The sequence below is a fragment of the Arvicola amphibius genome, chromosome 4 (assembly GCF_903992535.2).
Source record: "Arvicola amphibius chromosome 4, mArvAmp1.2, whole genome shotgun sequence".
In the NCBI taxonomy this organism is placed as follows: Eukaryota; Metazoa; Chordata; class Mammalia; order Rodentia; family Cricetidae; genus Arvicola; species Arvicola amphibius.
The window spans coordinates 59369086-59375929 of NC_052050.1; positions in this window are offsets into that span (position 1 = coordinate 59369086).

Below are 6844 nucleotides of genomic sequence, written 5' to 3' on the forward strand. Positions count from 1 at the left end.
AGAGAGAGAGAGAGAGACAGAGAGAGACAGAGAGAGAGAGAGACAGAGAGACACAGAGACACAGAGACACAGAGAGAGAGAGAGAGAGAGACAGAGAGAGAGAGAGAGAGAGAGAGAGAGAGAGAGAGAGAGAGAGAGAGAGAGAGAATGGATCTATGATGGGTCAAGTTCACTTAGGTAACAATACAAAAATACTGCCAATCAAGAATGCTAATTGCTAAAGGAGCCTGGCTGCAGAGCCCAGGAAGCGTGCTCTCTTCCTAAGCCAAATGTGCTTTGGTTTGGGGGGGGTCAAGCCTCTGTCACTGAACTGCACCCAACCAACGATGGAAGTTTTCTGGGACTTAAATTCTGATTCAGATGCACAAGAAGATACGCAACAACTCCATAGTGAGACCCTGTTTCAAACAAAGCAAACAAAAGGGACACATAAATGTAACACAATCTCACAGAACATTTCCCTTACTTTTACAATAGTTTGTTGTTCCTCATTGAGAAGTAAGCAGAAGCAGTTGTGCATGGTGGTTCTGTGCCTTTAATTCCATCACTGGGAAAATAGAGGCCTCTCTCTCTGAGTTCAAGACCAACCATGGCTATATAATGAGACCCTGTCCCCCCCAAAAAAAGGCATAACAAGAAGAAAGCAATGAAACACATGGTGGGGTTGAGGCTGTGTGGTAGGGACTCCTGCTTTCTACTTCTGAGCATGTTTAGATGTTGCTAATTAGATAGAAGTTAGCATTTATCCTGGCGTGGAAGCACACACTTGTACCCTTGTAACCCATCACCCAGGTGGCCATGGTGAGAAGACTGGTGCAGGCTCAAGGCCAGCCTGGGCTACATACTGAGTAGTACGTTGATTTTAGAGTTCACATAAGGAGACACAATCAGTAGGAGACAAAGCAGCACTTGGGAGAGAATTAAAGTTGTCCTCACACCATGATGTAACTGGCAGACGGGACGAGCGTGAAGGAGGAGTTGCCCGGCTGGCGTGAGCATGTGCTTTGTACTCGTGGGATCCTTGGCTTCACACCCAGTTGCCCAGTGACCCCCCCCAAAAAAGGGAACTGCTTTCTCGATACAGTCAAGTCACTCCCAAGATGGCCACCGCCAGCATCCCTTTTCCATCTGCATGTGCACGCGCATGTGTGCACACACTCACACACCCCATTCCCACATTAATAAATGCGCTATCGTTTGGTCACTGAGTCAAAATAACCGGAGAAAATTCAACTTGCAAAGAGGACTTTGGCTCACAGTTTCCGAGGGCCTGTGGTGGCAGAGTACATCACTGCCAGAGGAGGCTAAAACTGCTCATCCCATGGCGCCCAGGAAGCAAGGACACAGAGAGGGACTGAGGTTCCAATAGTCCCTTTAAGGTGGTACCCCCAGTGTCCTAACTTTCTTCTAATGGGCCCATTTCCCAAAGGTTCTAAACCTCCCGATAGCACTATAGCCTGGGAACTTTCCACTCATGGGCTTCGGGGAGACATTCCAGGTTCAGAGTCCACAGAAAGTGAAACTAACTATATATCCCCTAAAATCCCTGCTGACCTTACTTGAGGCTGTTTAGAGTAATAGAGACCTGTAAAAGCCTCAGGCGAGCCAGGCAATGGCAGCAGACACTCATATTCCCAGCGATTGGTCAGTAGAGGTGGGGTAGGGTGTGTGCGTGCGTGTGTATTTCATCCTGGGCCACATAGATATAGTGAGAACAGCCTGGGATAACCCTGCCTAATAACAAACAAACAACAGAACATTCACAAGCAAAACCCTCAAGATAATCAGTGGCTCCTGGAAAGAGCATACGCCACACACTGGGAGGAGCGTGGCCAGGATGCAAGGCAGAAACACCCCTGTGGGGACCGAGGCTCCCAGTTCACAGCCCCAGCTGAGATTCCTGCCAGCAGCTAACAAATGTTTCTCACCCACTCCCACCTCGAAAGCACAGGAACCCAATTAAACTTATTTTTACACAAACAATGGATAGTTTTTAATGTAAGTATGTGCCAAATTTCTGGAATGTTCCTGCTCATTAAAACAAAACAAAAACCAGAAAACGAATTTCTCTATCTTGCTTTGCAGCCTCCAGCAAAGAGTTTCCTCTGGCTGCAGAGTACTCAGCCCAGGTGAAAGGCAAAGGCCAGGGCTGCTCCATCACTCTTGTGCTAGGGAGCAGTCCTGAGTGCTGGTCTCAGTGCCCCAGTGCCAGGCTGGCAGCAGGGACTAGTCCTACTTCAGTGTCCAGCTCTCTCCTCTTTCCTTCCTTCCTCCCTCCCTTCCTCCTTCCCTCCCTCCCTCCCTCCCTCCCTCCCTCCCTCCCTCCCTCCCTCCCTCCCTCCCTCCCTCCTGGTCTTCACTGGCTTCCTAGGGCTACTTACCCAAGAAACTCCTTGCACCCAAATTCCCATTCAAAAAGAACCCACTTTGAGAGGAGGAAGTGACCTTAGAAGCAGCAGTCAGGGCTCAGGTTCACTGAGCACTTTCTAGACGCATGTTTGGGGTGCAGTAACTCACTCCTTTCCAGCACCTTCTGCGGAATCATTCAACCTACTTTCCCTGAGAAGAAACTGAAGCAGAGGCCAAATGACTCAACATTTGCAGGATTTACAGCCAAGAGGAGGTAGGAGAGAGGAGGACAGGTCAGAGGTCCTGCTTCACTTTGGGGCATCATTGTCTGAATCATGCACCAGTTCGGAGCTATTATCCACAGTGGGGAACATTCTAGCACAGCCCTTGATGCCTACGCCCACATGGGGTGGCTGTGAGGCCCTACAGAGTAGATTTCCCTCACCACTGCCAAACAATTTGCCAAATGGTTGCATAAGACAAGCAAATCTTTTTTCAGCTTTTACTTTGTTTTTGTGGCACATCCTGAATACCTATAAGCTTTTTGGGGGGTAGGGGCAGATTCTGACTACAAAGCCCAGGCTGTCGTAGGAGTGCTGGGTTACAGGAATACCCCATGGAGCCTGGCCGAGGGTGCCTAGAAACTATTTCCATTGCAGTGGTATAGACTGTCTTTCCCGCAGGCTTCTGTTCTGACCTCACCTTCTTGGCAACTTGTCTTGTTATGTATTCTTCAGGTTGTATTCTTTTGCTTAAAGAAGGGCCTTGTTGCCAAGGGTGGTGCCACAGGCCTGTAATCCCAGCACCGAGGGAAGCTAAGGCAAGAGGCTGTTTGGGCAACATGGCAAGGCCCTTTCTTAAGAAAAGCAACAAAATGGAAAAAAAAAAAAAAAGACCTTGTATATTCAAGAAGCTTCAGGCCGGGTGAACCCCAATAAACCTCTAAAGTGGTTGGTGGTGGCTGTGACTGTGACCTTGTCCTGAGCAAAGATAGGGTTCACAGCAAAGTTCCTGCCACGCCCCTGCTGGCAGAGGTGGGCGGGGCAGAGTGTAGGCGGGAACAACTGGAAGTGGCGTGTTCTTGGCCCCTCTCAGTCGGCTGCCAGGTACACAGGTGGGGAAGTTTCGGGCCCTGAGGGAAAGGGTTTTTACTCCCATGGAGAGCCACCCGGAGTTTTGTGGTAATAAGCCTGCTGAGCAACGGGTGAGTGGAAAACAGAAGCTTGTTCTTTTCAGAATGGCAAGGGCAGGAGTGGAGTGGGAGACAAGTGGTCCGAGGACGATTTAGAAGGAATCTCAGCAATTCTGTTGAAGGCCTGGAGACTGTCTGGAGCCACCCCAGAGTTAGCGTGGACAGACAACAAGCCTGAGAGTGCCGGGGTCACCCAGACCTCCAAAGCCAGAGGAAGGAGGAAAAGCCTCAAAGGACCGGGAAGGAGACAGCCCTGGACAGTTAGTGCACGGTGTCCTCCCCACTCCCCACCCCCTCACCCCGCCAGGCAGGAGGCTGATGTCCTTATCTCTCCAGAGAGCTCCTGCACCCCTGTCCCTCCCCCAGCACTTGCCCAGGACCCACCAGCTGATGCTATGCATTTGCTTAGCCGGTAGCCTCTTAGATAAATAGTTCCAGCTGCTACCTGCTCATAGCTGTCACTCAGGAGTTTGTGGGACAAATGTCTCCCACTAACAGGAGTGGCAATGGGCTCAGAAAGAGGCAACAACTTTCCTGGGGTCACAAGAAAGAGAAGACAGGGATTGGGCAGGGCAGTTAAGGGCTGCCAGGCTGAACCCCAAAGAGAAAGGTACAGGTGAGAGGTGGGCATAGAGTAAGGAGATTGCACACACAGAGGCTGCATGGGGCTCTGTCGGAGGAAAGGCGGGCTTCCCCTTCAGGTGAGTTTTAAACTATACTCTGAGAACCCTGAGGTAGGTGATACGTGAGAAGGGTGGGGACAGCGAATACAGAGACCACAAGATGTCCACAGGATTAGTCAGTGGATCACAAGCCTGTCACTTTAAGACCAGACAGGCCTCCCTCCCACCCCTTTCTGGTCTGTCCCTTGAGACAAAGCCTGCTGCTGCTCTGGCCCCTGTCACCTAAGAATGTAAGAGGAATTTGTTAGCAAATATGTTTCATCATCTCTACTGCCTACCGCCCACCCCAAGACTGGTTTTGAACCATAACCAGGTTCTCTGCCCCGGGTACAAACTGCACTAAAGTAAAGGGCTTCTGTTTGTCATTCTCTCTCCCTCCCTCCCTCTCTCTCTCTCTCTCTCTCTCTCTCTCTCTCTCTCTCTCTCTCTCTCTCTCTCTCTCTCTCTCTCTCTCTCCTTCTCTCCCCCCCTCAGCTTCTATCTCCCTGGCCAGCTCACTCTCTCACACACTCTCCCCACCCCCACCTCTTCCCTGGTAGTCAGCTTCCTGCCATACTGCCCACAGCAGCAATCTCACCCTCTCATTTTAAGCTAGTCTTCTTACTTTTAAATTACATTATACTTCTTTTTGTGTACCTGATATGTGTGTATGTGTAGTGTGTATGTGTGTGTGTTTGCACCATGGTACATGTGTGGAGGTCAGAGGATCACTTGAAGGAGTCAGTTCTCACTCTACCATGTGGGTTCTGGAATTCAAACTCAGGTCGTTGGACTTGGTGGCAAGAGCCTTAACCCACTGCCATCTCCCACCCTGAACTGACTTTCTCAATGTTTCCACATTGCTCTCCCACCTCACGGCTCAGTCCTGCTGCCACTCGTGCGACATTCTGCCCGCATTATGTTCTCCCATCTCAACGGTGGGAAAGAATGTTAGTTCCAGGACAGGCTCCAAAGCTACAAAGAAACCCTGTCTCGAAAAACCAAAAAAAAAGAAAGAAAGAAAAACGGAAAACACCCACACAAAGCAAAATTACCCTAACAAGGCATTTTGTTTCCCAAAAAGGGTGTGCCATCATTTAAACCAGGCTAGAAAGCAGCACACATAGTGGCCAAGATGGCCTCTGTCTTACATCTCTGTAGGAAAAATTACTTTTCTGTCAAGTATTATAAAACTAATGTTTAGGACAAGGAATGAGAATTGTTTTGTCTCCCCACCTTTTATTGGTTCTATTGTTGTTTGCTGCTGTTGTTTTGAGACAAGCTTTCTCTCACCTTTTACATTTTAATTGTACCACTCTGTAAAACCTATTTTCACAAAGGCCCACTGCTCTGACGGCCTGGACCCTTTATGCCTTGGAGCAGTCCCCCTTCCTGTGGTGGAATATTAGTTGAAGATGTGTTACATCGGTTTATGCGGTGGAACGTTTGTTTAATGACGCAAAGATGTACTGCATTCTTTTATGTGGCATTTGTTTGATTCTATGAAGCTGTGTTACTTTGCCTGCCTAAAACACCCAATTGGTCTACTAAAGAGCTAAACGCCCAGTAGCTAGTCAGAGGAAGGGTAGGAGGGGCTGCCCGGCAGAGAAACTAAATAATGAAGGAGGAGGAGGGAGAAAAGAAGGAGGGGACACCAGGGGCCAGTCACACAGCCAGCTATGGAGTGAGAAGGAGAGAAAGGTATATAGAACAGAGAAAGGTAAAAAAAAAAAAAAAAGGCCAGAAACAAAACATAGATGGGGTAATTTAAGTTGAGAAAAGCTAGAAACAAGCCAAGCTAAGGCCAGGCATTCATAAGAATACATCTCTGTGGGGGCTGGAGAGATGGCTCAGAGGGTAAGAACATTGCCTGCTCTTCCAAAGGTCCTGAGTTCAATTCCCAGCAACCACATGGTGGCTCACAGCCATCTGTAATGGGGTCTGGTGCCCTCTTCTGGCCTGCAGGCATACACACAGACAGAATATTGTATACATAATAAATAAATAAATATTTTTAAAAAAAGAATACAAAGCCGGGCGGTGGTGGCGCACGCCTTTAATCCCAGCACTCGGGAGGCAGAGGCAGGCGGATCTCTGTGAGTTCAAGACCAGCCTGGTCTACAAGAGCTAGCTCCAGGACAGGCTCTAAAGCTGCAGAGAAACCCTGTCTCGAAAAACCAAAAAAAAAAAAAAAAAAGAATACATCTCCGTGTATTTATTTGGGAGCTGGGTGGTGGCCCCCAAAGAGGAAAAGAGTAGAAAGAAACGAGTACCCCTTCCTCCTTCGTTTCCTGTGTAAGGATCTTTTCAGACTAGCCGACTGAGTCAGCGTGTGAAGCCGGACCCTCCCCCAACGGGAAAAGACACAGCCGGCACCTGAGCTAGAAGAGAAAACCAAATGCACTTCCCGTCTGGGTGGGTGTCTTTGCCCTTCCCAAGGTCACCCTCACAAAGCATAAAGTCTGCCTTGTCCAGACGCTTCAGTCGGAATGCTGGTCTCCTCCTTGTTGACCCTGGACTCATCGTCCTAAGGCCAGGAGGAGCTCGCTGGTTCCTCATGGGCTGAGGAACCTCACAGCTGGCTCCTAATTGGTTATTTGGAGAGCAGCGCAAAGGAAAGGGAAAGGGAGCAGGGACGACC